Source organism: Protopterus annectens, chromosome 8.part0, assembly GCF_019279795.1.
Source record: "Protopterus annectens isolate FY-2018-M chromosome 8.part0, PAN1.0, whole genome shotgun sequence".
NCBI classification, from domain to species: Eukaryota; Metazoa; Chordata; order Ceratodontiformes; family Protopteridae; genus Protopterus; species Protopterus annectens.
This window is the reverse complement of record NC_056741.1, coordinates 1,826,927,497-1,826,952,375: the sequence shown is the minus strand read 5'-3', so window position 1 is coordinate 1,826,952,375 and position 24,879 is coordinate 1,826,927,497. Positions and strand designations below refer to the sequence as shown.

General features: G+C 39.7%; 1 protein-coding gene across 1 annotated transcript in view; it reads right to left on the bottom strand.

The window, feature by feature from the left end:
• FCSK (fucose kinase) overlaps positions 1-24,879 on the bottom strand; it is a 1,855,962-nt gene that overhangs the window by 105,902 nt on the left and 1,725,181 nt on the right. The window lies entirely within an intron of this gene.

The window sequence follows — 24,879 nt, the reverse complement described above, 5'->3', positions numbered from 1 at the left end:
GTCATAACTATGATGCTTAAACATTCATAAATAACAATTCACCTCAAAATTGATTAATAATACGCTATACTGAGCAACTTGATAAAGGCTATAGTCTCATAAGTGTAGGGTTTAGGTTGTCTAGTATGTACTTTCCCTTTAAGATTGTCTCAGAACTAGCCACGTAAATGGATGATGTGTATCTGCTTATCAGATTCCCTTTTTTTTTCTTTATTAAATCCTAATCTAAATACTAACAATGGAAGGTGTATGGAAAACAGATCGTTTCCCCTCCCTTTCTATCCACTCAAAGAATCATCTCTAATGATACTCCAACGTTCATCAGACTAACAAGATGACTACAGGAAATATCAGCATATTAAGTGCATTAACTGCGAGTTAAGAAATGCTATAGTCATTTCCAGCCGCTTCCTTGCTCTCTGAAACACTCAATATATGCAGCATAATCACACAGCTATTGCCAGTAATGTTAAGTGCCCAAACTAAAAGATCACTTGCAACAGTATCCTGCCAAAACCAAGAAAATAAATCAAACAGAGATACCCTTATTATGCGGGTTGTATTTATCGGTCCCGGCACACTAATTACATCTCTTAAAAAGCAAGAGATTGCATGAATACTTAAGGATTTCAGTCTATATTACCTGGTGTGCCTATAAAACTTGTGAGCTGTTCTATCAAGGCTAAACAAATGTTGCTGCATCTTTAGAGGAGAAATAAAATAGTGTGTGGAATCTTGAGTGTGGAACCACAGAATATGAGTAGTTCTTCCCTACGTTAAATACAATGACGCCGAGGTGCATTACTGTTTTAAACAATTGGCGCCATTGAAAATTAACTGTGTGAAGTAGTGCTAGGTTGTCTATAAGCGCTCGAGAATATAAAAAAGGTGTATGCATGTGCACACATAGGAAACTGTTGAAATATGAAATGTCAATGTTTTCCATTGAATTAACAGTGCCTTATACCCAAAAAAGATTAGTTTTTAGATAGAAATGAAATTAACAATCAAATTACAATATTCTGAATTAGTTTTAAACATTACTTGAAGTGAATACTAAATAGCTAAATCATATAGGAGGTAACATAATGCAGTATTTTAAATCAGTTACTATAATTTAAAACATTTTATAGTGATGTGTGTTGGTTTGTGACTGAACTAAAGCAACTATAATAGAAGTAACCCTTTGAGTGTGAGATTTGAAGAAACAATGTACTAAGAAAACATTTGTGAAGATGTTCACTTTGTTCACTTATAATATATAGCTAAAAGGAAAAGATGTGATAAGTATCATTTGAGCCTGGATTTCCTCTTTTGCTATGAAGGGATATTAACTATGTTTCTAAGTGTCACATTAATTATATAAACATTTTTCATTGTCAGGAATAATTGCCAGACTTGTGATAGATATATTTTAGAAAGTATAAGTTTAAGCACAAGCATAAAAGTCACAGAATAAATATACAATGTAATAGATAAAATACATACTTTTTGAAATAAAGTCCAGAAATCTATACCTTTGTTGTATCTTTGAGAGATTTGGAAGACTGCATGGTTTTAGAATCAGTTCTTTGTTTCTTTTTCCTTACATCAGACCAAGTATTTTTCTCTGGGAATCCTTTCAGATTGGTTGATACAGACCAGTCCATTTCTTCAGGAATTTTGATGATACTGTTATTCTTGATGAAGGTGGAAGCTTCTTCAATGTTGTTAAAAGTTCTCAAGTCATTTGAGTAGAAAATTCTGATTTTAGCAGGATAGACCACTTGCCCTTTTATTTTATTTTGCTTGAGAAGTTTCACTAATGGCCAAGTTTTTTTTCCTTAATTCTAACACTTTTGCAGAACAGTCATTGTCAAATCTAGTGTGACAATGTTTATATATAATGGGACATTTCCTCCAGGCTGATTTTAGTATGAGTTCTTTATCCAAAAAAAGAGAGAAACTTTACCACAATTGATCTTGGTGGTGCATTTGGTGAAGAGGGGATAGATTTTCCTATGGTTCTGTGAGCTCTCCCTAGTCCATTTGATAGTCCCTCTTTTAAATCAAGCACTCCAAGAAGCCAGGAGTTCAAAAAGGTGATAATGTCTTCACTCTCAGTTTTTTCTGCAAGACCAAATATTCTTATATTAGTTCTCCTCTCTCTGTTCTCTAAATCATCTACTTTGTTGATTAGCCAATTATTTTCGTGCAGCAAGAATTCTGATTTTCATCTTCTTTGAGCCTCCCATCTATGTTATCTAGTGATGTCTCCATATCAAGTAATTTATATTGCTGTTGTAATATTTCTTTTAATACATCTGTTTGCTTTTGCCAGTTTTCTTGAGATTTTCCAAGTTATAAGTAAATCTTTCCATTTTCAACATCAGTTCATGTAATGTAGAAGACAGCAGTTGAATGTCTTTCTTCAGAATAGTTTCTGAGTAAGAATTCTTTAAGCTGGCCATTACCATACAGTTGTGATGTTCTCCAGTATATTTTGACAGGAAAAACTCGATAACATTTCTTGAAATTTGATAGAGTTGTAGTTCTTAAGTTCCTTGATGTTATTTTGCTATTTTTAGTTAATGAAAATATTTTTTTTCCTGTTTTCTAGTATTGTTTTATGGAGCTCTAAAAGATGCTGCCTATCTGTTTGCCATCTAAGCTCTGCCTCCCTTCTTTTTTTTTTCTTGAAACTTTACTCTGCACACTGTTGATTTGTAACATGAGTTCACATAATTTAATAACAATGAAAAAGAAAAAAACACAATAACGTATCCCATTATCATGTATGTGCATTCAACATACAAATTGATCATAACTATATTCTTTACTCTTGCTCATTAGAACATAGACATTTACTTTTCAGTTTCTACCAGCGTACTTACTTTAGTCATCTATGACTGTTGTTTTGTAGATATTGTTCTCAAGAGCACAATTTATTTTTATGAAAGTTACTCCTTTCATCTTGAAATGATCCCATCTGTAGGCCTTGTGTTTCCTTTACAATATTCTTACTTGATTTACAAATAGTTTAGCTATTAATTTTCACTTTTGTAGAATTGTTTTGGCTGCTAGTAATATTAAACATAATAAGACCAACTTAGTAGCATCATCCTCTTGGTTAATATAACATGCTCATTCACCACTTGTATTTGAACATTCTGTAAGGAATCATTTAACAGTTAAACTCCCGACATCCTCACAAATGTGTTCTAGATTTCCTCACTCAATTTCCAAACATCTCCAACATCTATTTCAATCAAAAATCCTCTGAAGTTAACTGAGTATACAAGTACCTGTGGAAACATCTACTCACATATTCTAAATCTTCTAGACTTTGTAGCATATTTAGAGGCCTTACGATTTTCCTTTATTATTTTTCTAATTTGTCATTGTAATTCCCCCCAATCTTTTCTAAATGATTATTATATTTATCATGCAATATTATATATGCATTACTAATTATCTCTTTCTTTACAGCATTTTCTGTTCTTCTACTAAAAACTCTATCAAAGCTGTTCTTTAACTCAGTACTCTCCCTGTCTGTATTCCACTAGTAGTCTCTAAGATGGGACAATAATAGTAGATTTGTAATAATTCGGGATTATTGGCAGGGAAGGAGTAATACACTGGCATGTATTTATATTTCACCTAAAACTACTGTTATGGAGCTTACTACAATTTTGGGATAAATAATTAGCGTTCAACAGGGAATACTGTTTATGGGTGGAAACTGCAATTTGATTTGTAATAATGTAGCTGCACTGGGGGACCTAGAGGATAAAATAAAACAGAATTTGTGAGAGTATTTGGAATGGAAGATGTGAATTTATTTGCAGGAGCCAAGACAGACTTTACATATTATTCTCCAAGGTACAAAAAATGGGTTAAACTGGATAGAAATTATATTTCACAAGAGCATGGATATTTGATTTAAAGTTTTGAAACACATCCAATAACTAATTCAGATCATGCACTGATAAAGACTAAGGTAAAGATGCAAGGCAATGAAGCAAAATTGAGACACTGGCACTTTCCCATTTATTTCTTAAACAGAAAAGACTTTACGGAATGAGTAGCAGAAACAATTCAAGAATTATTAAATGGAATAGACATTTCTTAAGAAAAGATAGCTAGGCAGCAGGCTACAATAAAAACAAGTTTAAAAATATGGTAGGAAAAAGAGAAAAAAGTAATAGTTATTTAGAAGTATTGTCAAAGGTTAAACTATTGCAGAAGAATGTGAATCTCACAAAACAAGAAGAACAACTGCAGAGTACTAGTGGGAAAATAAGTGAGTATTCGGATAATCTGAGATTAGAAAGCTTGCTATTAAGCAAGTATCTCTGACATCTGACAACAACCCCACAGCAAAAAAAAAAAAAAAACCTGACTTATACAGCAGAAAAACCTATGACAAGGAAACTAACCACAGATCCTATAGATGTATTAGAGTTATTTCAGAACTTCTGCGCAAATTTCTATAAAGCAGAAGAATGGGGAAACCAAGTTAAGGAACAAATGGACATTTTTTATGGAAAAATTAACTATGCCAAGGTTAGAGGAAGTTAAGACTCAAGAATTAATAGCTAAGATAGGAAGGGATGAAATAAAAACTGATGATGTATAAGCAATCAAAAATGAAGTCTCCAGGAAGAGATTGTGCTCCTGTAGATGTCTTGATGTTCGGGGTGGGTGTGTGTGTGTGTGTGTGAAAGTGACAAAGATCTGAAAGCTATTATTTAAGAATATTTTAAAACACACCAGCATCTTGGAAGAAAGCTGTGGTGGCTCTATTACCCAAACAGTGTAAAGACCCTTCAGATCCAGCTTTAGAGACACAACTTTCAATTTAAACCATGATTATAAAGTGTTTCTGTCTATACTAGCTAAAAATGGCAAATATGTTTCCAAAACTGACAGACATGGGTCACTGCATTGTTGTGAAGGGGAAGCAAACATTTTACATCATTAAATAAATGATGACTCAGAGGGGACAGAATGCAAGCAAACTATGGTATTGTTGGGTCTTGATGCAGAAAAGGTATTTTATAGAGTCAGTTGGGATTTTATGAGTAGATCTGAAGAAGCATTTGTGCACCCGGACAGAGTAATAGAGTTAATTAGGAGGATATATGAAGGGGGGTGGCTTCCTCTCCAACAAGATGCATTTGAACTGAAGAAAAAGGCAAGGGTGTCCTCTTTGCTCTAAGCCATTGGCAAAGAAATTAAGGAACTCAATAGTTCAAGGAGATAACTGGTGTGGTAATCAAGAAAAGTTGGCTTTATTCTTGGATGCTACTTTGTGCTTGATAAATCCAGAAAGGACATTTCAGTATTATGGAACATTCAGGTTACAAAATAAATGAAGATAAAGGAAATTATATAACAGAAAACTATGTACCACACATGAACTGGCTCAGCAATAACTATATCTATGGGGACATGATACCATGAAGTATTTAGGTACATTGATTAAAAAGGATTCTTTTACAAATATTTCATCTTTTCATGTCTTTATTAAGTATGGGTACTGTTAAACTAATTCATGTGTAGACAAGCCTATTTACTTTCGTCAACATCACCACTTTTCCCATTTTCTACATGGCATCAGTGTGTCATTTCAACTCTTGCCATCCCTCTCGATTCAATGCCACACTCCTGCCTTCTTCAACACTCATGCCTGAATGTCGCAGATCTTCTTTCACACAATCTATCCACTTCTTTGCTGGATGCCCTCATTTCCTCTTACCTTCTTCCAGTCTGTCCCAAAGCATCTTCACCAGATTGTCTTCTGTTATCTGCATACGTGCCAGAACCACCACAATCTGTTCTGTTTGATCTTTTCTGCAATTAGAGCTACTTTGGCTTCTGTTCTTATGTCCTCATTTCTTTTTCTGTCCCACAATGTGCATCCTACCACCCATCTCATGCACTTCATTTCTATCACCTCTATTTCCATACATGGTTCTGCCTTTACTGTCCAGGTTTCTGTAACAGACAGTAATACTCATAACAGCAGTGTTTTGTGCACTTCAATTTTCAGCTTCTTTGGTATTCTTCTGTCTTACACTACACCTAACACTCTATGCCAGTTGGCTGCAGCCCCTCTGATTCTACCTTTGACCTCTTCATTCAGATTTCCCTTCTCCTCAACCACCCCTGCTAGATACTTGAAGCTGTTAACCTGTTCCACTATCTTTTCTTCTATCTCAGTTCTCAGCTTCTTCTGATGTCCCCCATTTGTTGCCATTACCACTGTCTTATCTGTACTCAGTTTCAACCAATGTGCCTTCAGCTTTAGATACCATACTCTTATCCTTTGTTGAAGTTCTTGCCCAGAGTCTGTCAGTAATGCCACACTGTCTGCATACAACAACTTTGTAGATCTACTCCCTCCAACCTGTTTGCTAGTGTAGTCCATCACCAGTATGAACAGCAGTGAGCTCAACACTGAAACCTAATGCACACCCACTCCTCTGAGACTGAACACTATTCGTACTTGAGTCACTGGGTACATAGCTTGCATTCTAACCATCACAGGACTGCCCAAATCAGCGTTTGTGGGACCTTGTCATATGCTTTCCCCAAGTCTAGGGCTGCTCTGTTGGAATCTTTCCTCACCTCTAGCTTCTTATCAAGTATCACTCTCACTGCAAACAATAAGTCAGTTGTGCTGCATCCTGATCTGAATCTGAACTGCTCATCTCCCATCTAACTTTCTACTACTCTGCATATCTGTTTATCAATCACCCTCTCCAGAACTTTCATGCATTATGACAGGAGTTTGACATCTCTGTTCTGCCCACAGTTGTGGATGCCCCCCTTTGTTCTTGAACACTGGCACAAGTATGCTTATTCTTCAGTCATCTGGGATATACCTTTCTCTCCTCACTGCTATGAGTACCCTCAGGAGCCATTTCTCCCATATCTCATCCCACATCTTTATCATACCTGCTGTTACCTCATCTGAACCTACTGCCTTCCCTGGTTTCATTTTTCTTAGTGCAACTCTTACTTCTTCTATGGTGGGCTCCTCTTCTTCTCTCACTGTAGGCTGTGTCTGGGGCAGTACAGCTTCTATGGGGTTTTCTTCATTAATGAGCTGCTGGAAGTACTCCTTCTATCTAGTTTTGACGTCCTGTAGACTGGTGAGCAGGCTGTTACTAGCATCCATGATGAAGCATGTCTGACTATCTTCTTTATCTTTCTGTCTTTGCCTTGCAACCTGATATAGTTTCTTTGTGCCACTTACTAAGTCACTTTCCAGAAGCTAGTAGAGTGCCTCTGATGTCCTGTTCTGAACTATTGCAACTCCTTTTTTAGCCTCTTTGTTAGCCAACCTGTAGTCCTTCCTAGCCTGGTCAGTCTTTTCTATTTCCCCTTTTTCCTGTAATCCTGCTTTCTTTTGATGACTTCCTGGACTTCTGCATTCCACCACTAGCTTTCCTTATGTACCTCATTTCCATACCTGGCTTGGCCACATATCTGTTCTGTAGTCCTCACACATGCTGTTTTGAGGTGCTGCCATTTCTTTCTTCAACTCCACTTATTCACTCCTCTTCTTGGAGTGCTAGAGCTCTGAGTCATTCCTTGAACTGTTGTGTTGTCTCTTCAGTCATCTTCCAGGTCTTCAACCTGGTCTCTGGTGACCTAAGAGCCTTCTCTGACCACTGTGGACTGACTGTTTCACTGGGGGTGTCTACCTGAGGAAAACATTCTCTGGCATCTACTTGTGGTATAAAAATACCTATGTAAACATTTACAGGCAAAAAATCCTAAATGTTCTAGATTTTGTTGCATATTTGGGAGACATACATATATCCTCCCATTGTTTCTTTGTGAATTGCTTATCCAGTCTCATCCTTTCTAACCTCCTCTGATTGATTCTTATAGTTATAATGTAATATTTTATATGCTGTACTAATTATTCCTTTTTTAATGGCAGCTTCTTTTCTAGATTATACTAAAAACTCTACTAGTGCTGGTCTTTTATTTAAGATCCCCTATTTCTTTCTCTTTGCATATATTCTGATATCATTCTGATATCAATCCTTGATAGGGAAGGCAATCTTTAACCTGTTGTCTAAATACATTCTTGGCCACTTCCCATTCTATTACCTTTTCCTCTCTAGTTATTTGCTCCCAATTGCTTGGTTCCTTTGCCAGTTTTCTCCAAAAAATTCCAGCCCCCTCTTGCCTATTGATTATATCCCTAATTGCAGTCATCCCTAGTGGCATAATCTCCTTTCTCCATTCCTGTGTTGGCTTATTTCTTAGAATACTTTCTGCTACGTTATGGATATAATTTTCTGTATGATTATTGTTATTCTCCTTAAAGGCCTGCATCCAAAATCCCAGTCTCTCCTTGTTTCTTCAGCTTCCCCCTGTTTCTACATTATCCATTTCCACTATGAATTATAGTTTTCTGCTTGTGCTATGTATAGGAGCCTTAACTGTGTAGCTCTGAAATACCCATTCAAATTGGGTAATCCCAATCCGCTCTGTTTTACTGGAAGAATCAGCTTATCTCACTTGACTCTTGCCGTCTTTCTCTCCCAGAAAAAGTCCTTCAGCTCTTTATTAATTGCTGTCCACAACTTCTCCTCTGTTTGATAAAAATAAGCCTGATCTGTGTATAAGACTACAGGGACTAAAAACATTTTGACTGCTTGTATCTTACTAATATATATATAAAACAAAGCTTCCATTTTGTCAATTTTTGAATTATCTTTCATTTAGTCTCTTGACACATATCCTTAGCTGTCAGACTAGAATCATTTTTAAGCAATACTCTTAAATATTTAATTTTACCATGTCCCCATAAATATGGATATCGATGAACCAATTTGTGTGTAGGTACATAATTTACCACTACTGCCTTTGTTTTTGCTTCATTAATTTTGTATCCCAAAAAGATTTGATACTGTCTCAAAGTGTTCCACAACACTGTAATGCCTCTTTCTGGTTTTCTGAGGTATAAAATAATATCATCTGCAAATAGAGCCAGCCTTTCTCCAATTATATCCTTGAATTTCTGAGTCCATTATTTTCTTTGCCAGTGGTTCTAAGTATAATGCAAATAACAAAGGAGAAAGAGGACCCTGGCTAGTTCCTCTGCTTACGCAGAAATTATCAGAGAGGACCCCACCCACTTTAATTTTCACCTCTGATCCCTCATATATCCTCCTAATCAACCTTATATATTTTTTTCAAGAAATGCAAATGCTTCCATTGCCCTACTCATAAATTTCCAGCTTACTCTGTCAAATGTTTTCTCTCCATCAAGACCCACCAACAACAATGGTATCATCTTGCATTCTGCTTCCCTCTGGATCATCAGTGTTCTATTAATGTTGTCAAATGTTTGCCTCCCTTCCACAAAACCACAATGATCCATATCTATCAATTTTGGCATTACATTTCTCATTCTTTTAACCATTATAGACATGAACACTTTATTATCATGGTTTAGTATTGAAATGGGACTGTATGAAGCTAGGTATAATGAATCTTTACCCTCTTTAGGTATTACAGCTACCACTGCTTTCTTCCAGGATGTTGGTACTTCTCCTCCTCCTAAAATACTGTTAAACAAAATCTTCCAGATGTTTATCAGTCTTTTCCCTCCTAGTTTCCAAACTTCAACAGGAATACCATCTATTCCTGGGGACTTTCCTGTAGACTGGTTATAAATTTCAATTTTTATCTCATCTCCTATCCAAACCATTAGTAACGGAGCCTCAATCTGCCTCTCACCTTGGCATATTTAATTGTTCCATAAACACTTGCATGTGTGTATTTTCTCACCTTGGCATATTTAATTGTTCCATAAACACTTGCATTTGTGTATTTTCTTGATTTCCATATTTCTCTGCTTTATACAGACTTTCACAGAATTTCCGAAATATTTCTAATACCCCTACAGGATCTCGTTACCTTCCTTGTTATATGCTCCTTAGCTTGGTGACAGCCCTTTCTCCTTTCTGTTGCCTGAGTCAATGTGCTAAAAGTTTTTGTGATGTACTGTTATTATTAAAAACATTTACTTAACAGCAATTTTTCTAAACTTGTGCATATTATCAAGGTAATCCCTTATTTTCTGCTTAGTATTCTGCAGTTGATCCTTGTTCTGTGAGATTCCCAATATTCTGCAATACTTTAACATTTGTCAGTCCCTCTAAATAATTCTTACTTCTCAACCATAGCTCTCTCTTTTATTTCCACCCTATTTTTAAATTGCACCTTAATTTTATCTCACTCCCTAGTTATATTTTCAGAAGAAATTTCTACCCTGTCTAATAGCCCCTGAATAATCTCCACTAACCACTCCTTAAATTCCTCTCTTTTCAACAGATAGGTGGAAAAGCACCAGTGTCTCATTTGTATTTCATTACCCTGCTTTTTTATTTTAGTTATTATTGGTGCATGATCTGAAATAGTTATTGGGTGCATATCAGGACCTTCAATTAAATGCATGTTCCTGTGAAATGTAAATTCTGTCTAGTCTAGCCCAGTTTTTATATCTTGGGGAATAATATGTAAATTCACTTCAGATTCCTATTACTGAATTCACATCTTCCATGCCAAATATTTTCATACATTTCTTCAAAAATGTATCCTCCTTTGTTATACTTTCCCTTCTGGGTTCTCCATACACATCCTCGCTGTTGCAAGTCACATTCCAGTCCCCACCTATAAGTAATATTCCTTGCTGAAAACAGATTATTTCTCCCAGAATTTTCTTAAGCTCCATTATAGCAGTTTTAGATGGAATATAAATACATGCCAGTGTAATCCTCCTCTCTTGCCAGTAGCCCCTTAGCGCTACAAATGTGCCATTATTATCTTTTTATCCTCTTATCAGTACTGGAGCTCTTTTTGCAATTGATATAAGTACTCTTCTTTTCCTTTTTTCCAGTTACTGAGTTGAATAACCATCTTGAAAACATTTCTTTATCAAATTCATATGTTCAGTTCTTTGAATGTTTCTCCAGTAACATATCTATTTGCACTCTACATTTTTAATATAGTTCACTGTTTCTTTTTTGTATTTATCTGTGAGATCATCGGCATTAGAAAACATCACATAAAGCATCAATGCATTAAAAAATTATTACTCCCACCTTTTATGTATAATACCTTTTTTGATACATGTCTAGTTCCAGCTTTTGTGTTATATGCATACACTGTTTGACAGGTTGAACTTTTATACAGTTGTTTCTTGTCATATCCATTTGATCCTGTGTCACAACTTATAAAACTTTGTTTTATTGAAAGCCTTAAAACAAACAAAACAACAATAACAAAAAAGAAACACAACCCCAATACCCCCTAAAACCTATTAGCTTAATACTAATACACAAAACTATGTACATCTTCAAATATTGAAGTTTTACTATCCTAATAGGAGCATAAGTCCCAAACTTACAGCCATACTCACAGACTTGAGTTACCCTAAAAGAAAGGTTAAACATGCTAATACCTATGGTGCAGCCTGTGCATCTACTAAGTACTAATTGTTTTTGTCTTTTCTTCATAGCTCTCCTAGTTGGGAAAACCCTTGAATGGTTTCAGAGAACATTATGTCCTAGCCAATTTCGCTTCTCAGTTATTTTCCTTCAGCCAATCGCTCTACACCAGCCTGTAGCCAGTTTCTCTTTATCAGATTGTTTTCATAGCAACACGAGAACCAGTCAGCCAGTTTCTCTTTATCAGATTGTTTCCATAGACCAGCTGCAGAATTGCTACTGAATATACATGTTTTTGCTAGAAAAAAGCCTCATAATATTCAATATTATTTTTCATTTACTTGCTTACTCTTAAAACTTGTTACTAAATCAATCTAAGATCCTTAATCCAGTCATTTCCCCAAACAAAAATGAGAAAAAGCACATTAATTTTTCATTTGTCATGCTCTTTTAAACAGGCTTTTTTTCTTTGCATTGTCTACATCTCTTAAAACTGAAGAAGAAGAAAGAGAGAAGGGAGAAAGAAAAGAAACAAAACAGCAGCACCTATTTATAATTCCTATTACACTTAAAAATAACTAAGCAAACTTTACTTTATAGCATGCAAAGAAAACCATACACCACAAAAATAGTGGTAATAAGAACAATAATTTCTTCACTTACAGTTAACTTTCTCCCTCTTCTTCCCCTCCCGAAAGCATTTTGAACATTAATGACATGAAGTAGGGCATATGCTTTAGCGTTCCCCACATGTCCAAAAAAATCTGAAAAAATCCAATATTTCCAGATATTCTTAAGTCATATTTCACAGATATAATTACTGCATTGTAATCCCACATTAAGTTACTGGTTTTATTACTGTTCATCTCCATCTCCCAAACCCTGTCACTGCTTCATTTCCAACGTACTCTCAATTCTTCTAGTCAGCTACTGGAAGGCAAAGATCTTAGCCATTACAGCATCCAGTCCCTGCTTACCTTCATTTGTTTTATATCCCACAATACTTGAAAATGTGTTAAAATATTCCAGAGCACCCCAATGTCATATCCAGGATTTGTCAAGTACAATATAATATTGCAAACAGAGCACTTTTTTGACTACTATGACAATTTTATCCCTGGTTTTCTGAAGTGATTATTTTTTAGCTAAAGGCTCCAACTATACAGCAAACAGGAGAGGGAAAAGGGGGCATCCCTGTGTGATCCCTCTATTCAAACTCAGGTTGCCAGAAAGGACTCCTTGCATCTTTGTTTTTGCATCTGCTTTATCTATATCTATAGGTATGTCCAAGGGGGTGGGGGGGGCCTGCAGTGGGGATATGCAAGGTATTGCCTTGCTTCTACAGCAGCTCAGCCAGGTCATCCACCCTTTTCCACTCCTTTATTTTCATCAATGTCCCCAGCCTCCACCAGGGACATTTGCAGGGAACACTCAAGTGATCACCCTCCCAATCTCTCTGTCAGCACCTCAGATGCCCAAGTCATTGATTGAACCTGAATTGCCTGGTTTGTACGCAGGGCTTCTTTCTCTCTGTGCTGTAGCACAGGCTCAGCTCTTTCCAGTTCCTGTTGCCTAAGTCTTTGTGCTATAAATTTCTGTGCTCCAGGATTATTACCAAAAACAGTTGTTTAAGCACTATTTCCTAACTTCATGCATATATTCCAAATATTCACTTATTTTTTTCTATTGTCACTCCCTAGCTGCTCCTCCTCTTGATCTGTGATCCACCCCTTCCTCTTCAACACTTTCACTTTTTGTAGACCCTTATAAATAATTTTATTACTATACTTCCACATGTCTCTCTCCCCTTATTTTCACTATATTTTAAAGTCCTTCTTCATTTTAATGCATGTGTTAGTTAGCCCCTTATGAACCATTTTTATCTGCTCTAATAACTATCAGATTTTACCAGTTACCTATTATTTACCCCTCCACATTTTAGTAAATATTTCAGGGGCCAGTAGTGCCTTTCTTTTTATTTTAGTTTTTATCTTCATTTTATCTGTTATATGCGCATGGTCAGCTATCGTTATTGGATGGGTCTCAATACTTTCAGTCAGCTGTGCATGCTCCTGGAATACATAGCTTCTATCAAGCCTAGCTCATTTTCTGGACCTTGGGAAATAATATAATCACATTTGAGTTTTGGCCTCCACCAGCTAACCACTCCCAGTATCCAAATAAACCTAAAGGTAAATTCACTTTAACTTGTACTAAAACGTTTTAACTTTTGAAGATCTGTACAAGTACACATCCATCGACTAATAAAGATTTCTGAATCAAACAGCCTCCTTTTGCCTTTTCCACTGGAGAAGAGGGGATTCATTAATAATGAGTAACTAAGGTACATTGAATTCTGATATGAATTTAGCTATCCCTTTGGGACATTTTCATTTAGTTCAAAACCAAACTGGTTTGGGTAGGATATACTTCTCGACAGGCAAACTAGCATGTTCCTTAAGATGTTTTTATGAAATTTATAACTATGTGTTAATAGTTTGTTTTTGTACCTTATTAATATGTCTGTGTTGGTGCTGCGGTAGCGTTGTCACCTCACAGTAAGACGTTGTCCTGTTCGATTCTCAGTTAGAGCTTCTTCTGTGTGGAGACATGCGTGAATGGGCGTACCTTCATTGAAGGTTGTGTGCCAGGGCCGGCTACTCGGCACATAAAAATCTACTGCCAATCCTTAGCAGACTGGTGTTCCGCTGTGGCGACCCCTAACCGGGAAAAGCCGAAAGACACAACACAACATTAATATGTCTGTGTTATTGCAGCTTTTCTTCTTGGGCCTCAGATGAAAATGGGCATGCAATCCCAGTCAGACCTTCCCAGAAAATAAAATAAAATAGAAAAAAGGATTTAAAATTCTATCATCTACACAGTCAGTTGAAGTTGTTTCAATTTGGGGTATATCAAACAATCCCTGTCATGTGTGAGTAGGTCCAGTCTGTGATGAAACTTTTGGTAACTGCCTTGGCCAGAAGAACCGTTGTTGCCTGGGCTAGAAGTTAGTCACCACAGTGATCTTGATCTTTTGAAAGCCCTTTTGAATCTTCAGAATGACCATGGAAATGAGTAGGAAGGCATGTAGGAACATTCCCATCCAAGGATATGAGAATGCATCTATTTTCCGGGCCAATTTGCAAGGAGTACTGAAACAGAATTTTGCCAGTTGTTTGTTGTGAATAGAGGCAAACAGATCTAACTGAGATGTTCCCCAGAGCTGGAGGACCCCCTGATTCCATTTCCATTCATGGTCCTGCCCAGTCTGTCTGCCACAATGTTTTGCTCTGAATGAATGAAAGAAGCCTACAGAGAGAGACTGAATTGTGCATCCCAGGCTACCAGGGCTAATCTGTACACAGGGTATGACCTGGAACCCCATGTTTCCTCACTATGGTGTTGTCTTTGACCACTTGTAGAGGTTCTGTGGACCAAAGATGATTGAGAATTGAATGTATTTATTCCTGACAGCTTCTCTTTGATATTTATGTATTTAGGTCTGTCTTTTTGTTCCAAAAATCCTGCACATTCTCGTAGAAGACATACCCCATCCCAAGCAAAGTCTGAGGAATCTGCTGTTACAGATTAAATTGGAGCTGGAAGAGATAATGCAAGACCTGGATTCAGATAAATCTGGTCCCTCTGCCAAAGCAATTCCCATTTTACAAATAAAAAAAAATGAAATTTGGGCAGTCAGGGGGTGTTTATATTGTGCCCGTACTGACTTTAGGTATCATATCTGACATCCTTCCTCTAGACCAGTAATCAAGAAGCCTCAATCCTCACCACTGACACTGATGAGGGCTGTTCACTTAGAACAAAGATAGATATGCATAGTATTTCTAGATGCAGCTCTCTGCACTAATCACATTTTCCCTTAAGAGCATACAGGGAACACACACAGTCCTGGGGCTGAGTTTCCCCTCTCTCTTTCCAGGCCCCAAAATAAGACTCCCCAGTGACACAGCTGTAGAGTTGAGTCCTCAGCAGAGTGTTCTAAACCAGGTCCTTGATCACCCTCTCTGTGAAGCCAGTGCTCTGTGTTCCTGATCCAAATAGCTGCTACACACACTTTTGAGATTTGATTTACACACACACACACACACACACACACACACACACACACACACACACACACACACACACACACACACACACACACACACACACCTTGGAAGGGCTGGCACAGATTTACCAGCTGTGCTCCCTCTGCCCAGACTATAAGGTAGATACTGCCACCAGAACACTCCAAAGCTTGCTATTCTAAGGCTCTTACCAAGGTATCCAATTATACTTAGTAAAATTAACACTTATAGAAATGGTAGTATTTTGACCAAACACAACTCTCAAAGGTTAAAATATTCCCTAAAAGACCAGCCACAATAAAATGTTTAATTTTAATTAATAATACATACTTTACAATAAACATGAGAGTTTCAATCACAGGATATATTAAAAATAAAACAGATGCAAAGGTTCACACAGATAAAGAAAAACAATACTTAACCAATCTCACTATATTTTCCTGACTGATCTAAAGAATTACTATCCCCTAGTTCACTTACTAGAGCAAGTCAAGATGACGTGGGTAAGTGGTCCTTTTTGTCAGGTTTCACAAACAGAATGCCCTGAGACTGCTGTCTCATCTAGTATTAAAGCATAATTTCAGTGCTGCCTTACAGAATGACATTACACACATCTGGTCATCTGTCCTCTGCTTCCCACACTACCCCCTTTACCAGCAGCTGAGCCAGAATCTTGCACATATGTGTCACCACACACACACACACACACACACACACACACACACACACATGCAGAGCTGTGCTAAGATGTATTATAGCATCTGGAAGCTATAAAACCATTTCAAAAATGTCTACCCTTCCTGGGTAGCAATTAGTTCACCCCTGAGGACAATACAGTAGCAACCGCTACCCCAAAACAAAACACGTGCAACACATAGCTCACAAAGCCAGTGTGCCGAACAGTCACAGCCCTTAAGGCTAAACAACACACCTGATACACTTGTAATAGGTGACTATCGTCAGGCACACTGACGTCCCACTCACCAGGCTGAACAAGGAGAAGGTCACAGTGAGCTGCCTGTCGGGCACTAGGATCCGCCACATAACACAAGCACTCAGGTCACTCCAAGGCAAGTACAAATATGACTCAGTCATTGTCCATGCTGGTGTGAATGACCTGAGACGTACCTCCCTGGACTACATGAAGAGAGACATAGAGGGGCTCTCTGAGCATGTAGCCCAGGCCGGTATGACCCTGACCTTGAGTAGCATCTTACCCTCACCAAGAATGATGCCACAATATGAAGACAAGATGATCAATTTCAACAACTGGCTTAAGTATTGGTGTCATTCAAAGGGGATCCAATGCCTGTCTGCCTGGGATGACATGCTCGACAAGCCACGATGCTTCGCTAGGGATGGCTTGCACCTATCACCCCTGGGCTTTCGGATATTGGCAAAGGCTCTTGCTACCCCCATAGTGCCTTTTTTAGGCAAGGCTCAAAAGACAAACCCACCTCCATAGGTATCACAAGGGATAAGAAACTAAGAGTCGTGCTACTCAATGCCAGAAGTCTAAACCTCAAGATGCATGCACTCGAATCTCTCCTTAGCATGGAGAACATCGATATCTGTGCAGTAACAGAAACCTGGTTCAAGGCTCCTGAGAGCACTCCAGCACTACCAGGTTATACCTCATACCATGCTTTTCGGCCCCAAAACTTGGACCGAACCACAAAAGGAGGGGGAGTATCAATATTCGTCAAAGATAGGCACACCTCCAGGTTGGTAGCACAGCACGAAGCATCAGAGACTATCCATGTGCAACTAACAGTGGGTAAAACTGTTTATAGCCTGCTACAGACCATCCTCCCAAACCCAGGAACTCCACTCGGCCTTCCTGAGAACACTGGAAAATATGAAGGTCTCTCCAAACACCATTATATTGGGTGACTTCAACTACCCAAACATAGACTGGGAGCATTACTCTAGCTCCAACACCCTAGCCCAAAGGTTCCTAGAATTTATAAACTCAAATGCTATGGAACAACTTGTTACCACTCCCACAAGAGGGGAAAACATACTGGACCTGATCATCACCAACATGGGGACTATATGCTCCAGACCAGAAGTGTATCCCTCACTGGTAAGATCAGACCATAAACTAATCTCACTGGATATTCACATCCCGACCCTACCCCCTGCCCAGAAAACCACAGTGAAAAACTTCTCTAAAGCAAATTTCACACTCCTCAAAACTGAGGTGGAATCCTTCAAAGCCCCCGGGCCTGTGGAAAATACGGCCCAGACCACAGAATCCTTTATAAACGCATTCTATGAACACCTTCAGGAATGCATAGATCATGCAATCCCAAATAAAACCAAGATCAAATCCTCCAAAGGCAGACGTCCTGTCTGGTGGTCCCCAGCCATAAACAAACTATACAATAGAAGGAGGAAGCTACTACATGATAGAGCAGAATCCCAAAAAGGGAAGGCATCTCTGATCAGAATTAGCAAAAAACTACGGGCACTCATAAAATCGTCTAAGGCCAGCTTTGAGAGAAAAATTGCACAGGACACCAAGGATAACCACAAGGCTTTCTTTAGTTATGTTAGGAACCTGGGTGGGAATTCCCAGATATGCTCATAATTAGTCCAAAATGACAAAAAAATACACCGAACTCACAGACATTGCCAACATCCTAGCTGACAGGTTCAGCGCAAACTCCCCACCAAAAGGGCAAATATCTATCCCAGCAGAGTGCTGCCCCCCTGACATCTCAGATGCTCAGGTAAGAGCCACCCTCTCCAAAGCAAAAAACACAGCATCAATGGGACCATACGGTGTCCCGGGCTGCATCCTACATGAACTCCAAGAAGAGCTAAACATAAACATAAAACTATGGTTCAATCTCAGCCTTACTACAGGATATGTACCCAAAGAGTGGCGTACAGCAACGGTGGTCCCTCTCCACAAAGGTGGTGCCTCAACGGATCCTGGAAACTATTGCCCATAAGCCTGACTAGCTTGGTCTGCAAAGCTATGAAAAGGATCATGATGGACCTTATAAAAAAAGATATCGGGGACCTACAGACACTGGATCCTACCCAGTTCGGCTTTGTTAAGGGCAGATCCTGCCTCTTAAACCTGGTCGATTTCTTTGAAACAGTCACCAAGGCCATTGATGAGGGGAAGGTGGTCCAAACAGCCTACCTGGACCTCGCAAAAGCCTTCGATACAATACCCCACTCGGGCATTATAGATAAGCTCACCAGCTTAAATATAAACCCCTATGTCACTAGATGGGTTGCAAACTGGCTCAAGGACAGAACTCACATGGTTAGAATTGCTGAAGCCATGTCAGACTCCAAACCAGTTACAAGTGGCGTCCCACAAGGCTCAGTCCTGGGACCTCTCTTGTTCGGTATATATTTCTCAGAGGTACAGGCCAACACGGAAGGACTGTGGCCGACGAAGTTCGCAGATGACTGCAAACTGAGAGCCATAATCGACTCTCCAGCCGGCACAAGCATCCTCCAAAAGGGCCTCATAGAAACAGACAACTGGTGCCAGAGCCATGGCCTCAAGCTAAATGCCAAAAAGTGTATAGTCATCCCCTTTGGCAAAAACAAAGTGCCCACAAATTACCACATAAGTGGTAATCCATTAAGTACAGAAGAAGTAATTAGGGACCTGGGGACCCAAGTTGATAGCAATCTCTCATTTGACAACCATGTGGCCAAAGTGGTTAGAAAAACATTTTATATAGCCCACCTAATCATGAAGGGATTCACATCTAGATCAGGGGAGGTCATCATGCCTCTTTACTCATCCCTCATCAGGCCCATAACTGAGTACAATGCCCCTTTTGGGATGTACCTTACCAGACACCTGCAGCAACTGGAAAGACCCCAAAAGTACCTCACAAAGAGGATCAAAGGGCTCAAACAGATGCCATATGCTGCCCGGGTAAAGAAACTCCAGCTCTACTCAGTGGCATACCGCCTGCTCAGAGGCGATCTGTGCCTGACGTATAAAGCCATGTCCAACCTGGAATTAATGGACATGCTGCACCTCAGAAAATCCAAATCCCATTGAGCTACGCGCTCGAGAGACTTGAACCTCAGCACTGAAATAAATAGGACATGCTGGAGGGACAGATTCATAACCCAGAGGCTCCCTTCACTCTGGAATACAATCCCAGTCCAGGTTAGGCAGAGTCCCTCATTGACTCTCTTCAAGAGGAATCTTGATGAGTGGATGGGGGATCGTAGGTTTACCCCGGGTATCACTTCTATGTCACTGTTAGACAGAGGCACAGTATACTAACCTCGAAAAAGGGCATAGCAAAATTAATTTAAAATGGGTGGTGAAAGCCAAACACACTCTGGCTAGGCTTATAAATGCCCTAGGGCAGATAGCCTAGTATGAACCTATGAACCTATTTCTAGTCCTGGTTTTCAGAAACATTTTGTCCTGGCTGCAGTCAGAACTGTAAGATACAATCTTTATGGCCTAAACCAGGTAATTTAATTTCAGACTATTTTTTTAAAGTTAACTGGACTGAGATTAACCTCTTCTCTTCCAGTATCTTCTGTTACAATATATTCATTTTAACAGTTACAGTACAGTCTGACTTACAGGTGCATTCCTTTACTGTCCAGCAGGACCCACTGTTGGTACACTTTTAGCACAAGCAGCTTTACAAATACATTTTCAACACAAACACCTGTACAAATCAGTTTGATATACAAATGGCATATAATTCTTTACAAATCTCCAGCTAGCCACTGCCCTACATCTCCTGGCATAGCTGGAAATACCTCACATTACCATACCCTCCCTTTGAAGACTCAAGCTAGTTTTTCAAGTGAACCTTGAGAAACATGGCTTGAGGGACATCAGCCTGTCTGGGAACACATTAACTCATACCGTGTCTTGACAGCCCATCTGCACTGGCATTGCTGGCCCCACTCCTGTGCTGCACTGTCATGTCGTATACCTGCAACCCTAGGCTCCACCTTAATAACTTGGCATTTTGCTGGTTAGCTCAATTTATCCATAGATCTTCCTCAGACTCCTCCTGCCACCCACTTCAAACACTGAGCACCAGGGTCTCCCTATCAACGTAAGGCTTCATTGTGTTAACATGGTACAATTTGTGGCCCTGCCTCTTGCCTAGCAGGTTTACCATGTAGTTAACATCACTGACCTTCCTTACCACTTTGAAGGATTCTTCCCAAGCTGTCTGCAGCTTATTGTATCTGACAGGAATGAGAACCATAATGTGCTGTCCCACAGCAAACTCTCAGGTTCATGTATTCCTGTCATACCAGACCTTTTTCTGCTGTTGGGCTCCTGTCAAGTTCTCCTGGGCCAAGCCCTCGAGCTCCCTAAGCCTTGTCCTGAGGTTTAGGACATATGCCACAAACGACTCTTTGTGGGATTAACACTCACCTTTCCACTCATCACGAATCATATCTAAACCCCCCCTCACCCTATGCCCATAAAACTCAAAGGGTGAAAAACCTGTGGATTCCTGAGGTACCTCTTTGCATGCAAACAGCAGATAGGGAAAATATTTGTTTCTCTCAATCTGGTCTGCAAATATCTGTAGCATTGTCTTTAGTGTATAGTTTAGCCTCTACCTCTCCACAAGACCATTAGTCTGAGGGTGGTACGAGGTGGTTTTAGGTGTTTCACTGCACAGTGCTCCAACACCCCACAGTGCTCTGACAGACAAGCCAGCAGGTCTGACATGAAATTGGCATCTCCACCTTTGTTGGTCAGTATTTCTCTCAGGAAATCTACCCTGCAAAGCATTTGCAACCTTCTCTGCCTCAATGGAGGAGAGAGCCACCACCTCATGGTATCTAGTAGCCTAATCTACTACCACCGGGATATACTTCTTCCCTGTGGAACTTGGAGTACTTAGAGGCCCCACAATATCCATAGCTACCCTCTGAAATGGCTCCTCAATCACAGGGAAAGACATCAAAGGATCTCTAACCTTGTCTCATGCCTTGCCTACCTTTTGGCACTGCTCACAGATCCTGCAATACCCTGTATACATATCCTTGCAATTCCAGGCCAATAAAAGTTCTGCATAATGCGTCTGTATGCTTTATGCTCATATGACCTGCAAAAGGAATGTCATGGGCTATGGCTTTAAGTGCCAGATGGTAGCCTCTAGGCACTATCCACTGCTGTATTACCTCATCCTCTACCCCTTCCTCAGGGGTACACTCTCTATACAGTAACCCTTTGTTCCAGTATACAGACTCACCTTATCCTTGAACATCAGGTGCCTCCCTAGCTACCTCCCTCAAGCCTGTTAGTGTAGGGTCCAAGAGCTGAGCCTTTCTAAACTTTACCTTTGTGACCATTCCCAGCTCCCATTCCACAGGAAATCTGGTACCCTCTGACAGTGGTGCCTCATTGTCAGCTTGGGTACAACCACTCACCTCTGCTCTTGCAGTCACTCTGTCCAAGGGAACATCAGTACCTACCAGCAGTTGTGTCTCACTTTCAGGCTCACTGCTACAGGGTAGTTCCCTCCCTGAAATAGGCACCTCACCAGCCCTGGCTTCAGGTGTGGGGTCTGTCTGGGTCTCCCCCAGGCTACCAGACCCATATACCTATCTCCAAGCCTGACTGCGTGCAACTGCATGCACACAAAGTACTGCATTATCAGAATCATTTCTTATAAAGACATCTGCATGGATATTCTCAAACATACCTACTTGCTTACTTCCTTTTCCACCCTCCCAGTCAAGGTGAACCCCGACCAAAGGCATTTAGAACTGGGGCCCTCCTAAAGCTTTGACCGGAGTGGACTTCCCAAGAAAGTACTGCTCCTCTTTAACCACTGCAGGCTTCACAATGGTTATGTCAGAGGCTGTCTCTCTCTTAGCATTGGCCTGTTTTCCATCCACTAAGATAGGATATAAAATCCAGTGACAGTCTGGTGCCCCTGTTGCCTCCAGACAACTTACCAATGGCATTCTGTTATTCCCATTTGCTGGCTCCCCTACCTTTTGTTTCCCACCTTGCTTCTGTAGACATCTGTATGCTACATGACCTGATTACATTTAAAACATCTAAACCTTGATTCTGGCAGTGTGCCTGAAGTAGTGGCTTCCCCTGTTACTGGTTGACTCTGTTGGGGTGGTTTAGGCTGCCCACCATGGGTCTCATATATCTATGTGCAGCACTGGTTATCTGCTTCTTTTGCAGTAATGCCCTGCTTGCTAAGTAGAGATCCCCCTTTTCCCCACCTCATCTGCAGAGTTACACTCCTGTTCTGCCAACCAGATTCTCATGTCCTCAGGCAAAGTGCTAAAGACATGTTCCCTCACCAAAAGGTCTGCCAGGTTTTCAAAAGTGGTGACCTGACACCCACTCACCCACCTATGAAAATAAGCGCTTAACTCAGCAACATAATCAAATACACTTTCATCTGCCTTTTATCTATGCTCACAAAACTTTTTTCTGTAAGCTTCAGGTGTTAACTTAAAACATTCCAATAAACATTGTTTAACTTTATCATAGTGTAAACAATCAGTATCAGACAATTTAGAAACAGTAGTTACACCTTTACAGTGGAGTAAGGGTGTCAGGAACCATACCCAGAGCCCTTGGTCAACATTATACTGTTTACATACTCTTTCAAATATATGAATAAAACTATCAAAATTATCACGCTCTGTAAACCATGGAAGAAACTGACTGAGCTTTATTGCTTCTGGCGTTTGGTTACTCCTTCCCTATTACCCTGATGAAGAGTCTGTATCTCCCTCTCATGCTGGGGCTGTTTCTCATTTTCTTCAGCCTCCAAATTTCGTGATCTCTCTGCTGATTCTAATTCCATATATTTTGTCTGTTGCATTCTCTCCACTGATTCTAATTCCAAACATTTGGCCTCCTGTTCATGTCTCTAACTCCAGATGGGGTTTTAAGTCCTGATGAAAAGGTGAACTGTCCTGTTTCTGAGGGCTGCACTTCCCTATCACCAGACTGGTTATCCTCCTGGTTGCTGGTCTGGGCTACAGCTGCAATTAAGGCTGGAATAATTTTTTCTTTAGTCAGGTTGGCATCTACCAGTCCTTTGGCTTCGCACACCTTGGCCAACTGGTCCTTTGTCAGCTTGACATAATCCTCTGCTGACATCTTTGCCTGCTTTCCCTGACTAAAGTAAACTAAGAAAAAATAAATAAAACTGTTGTGAAAATGAAACTCTGTATGTTTACGTTTTGGCTGCTGAGAGTATATATACATTCAGTGACAACTGTCTACAGGCTACAGAAGTTCAATTAATATCCCACCACTGCTCACCAGTATGCTCACCAATATGTGACACCCCTCCTCTGGGCCAGTAATAAAGGAACCTCAATCCTCACCACTTACACTGGTGAAGGAAGTTCACTTAGAACAAAGACAGATACACACACCATTTCCAGATGTAGCTCTCTGTACCAAGCACAATTTCCCTTAAGAGCACACAGGCAACACACTCAGCCCTGGGGTTGGGATTTCCACTCCCTCTCTTTCTCTCCAGGCCACAAATAAGACTCCCCACTGACACAGCTTTAGAACTGAGTCCTCAGCGAAGTATTCCAAGCCAAGTCTTCCACCCTCCTCTCTGTGAAACCAGTGTTGTATCCCTGCTTCAGTTAGCTGACACACACACTCTGTGATTTGATTTTCACACACACACACCTGGGAAAGGCTGGCACAGATTTACCAGCTATGCCCCATCTGCCCAGACTATAAAGTAGATACTGCCACCAGAACACTCCAAAACCAGCTACTCTAAGGCTCTTACCAGGGTATCCAATTATACTTAGTAAAATTAACACATAAAAATGGTAGTATTTTGACCAAACTCAAGGCTTTCAGGAGCGGCCACAGTGTTCAACAAATAAATATACATACTCTCAAAGGTTAAAATATTCCCTAAAAGACCAGCCACAATGAAAAGTTTAAATACATTCAATAACAAAAATAACACAAAAATACTGAATATCTATTTACAATAAACGTCAGAGTTTCAAATCACAGGAATATTAAAAATAACACAGATGGAAAGGTTCACACAGATACATAAAAACAATACTTAACTAATTTTGCTATATTTTCCTGACTGATCTAATTACTGTCCCATAGTTCACTTACTAGTGCAAGGCAAGATGACATGGAAGAGTGGTCCTTTTTTGTCAGGTTTCACAAACAGACTGCCCTGAGACTTCTGTTTCATCTAGTATTAAAGCATCATTTCAGTGCTGACTTACAGAATGACATCACACACATCTGGTAATCTGTCATCTGGTTCCCACACTACCCCCTTTACTAGCAGCTGAGCCAGAATCTTGCACATATATGTTAC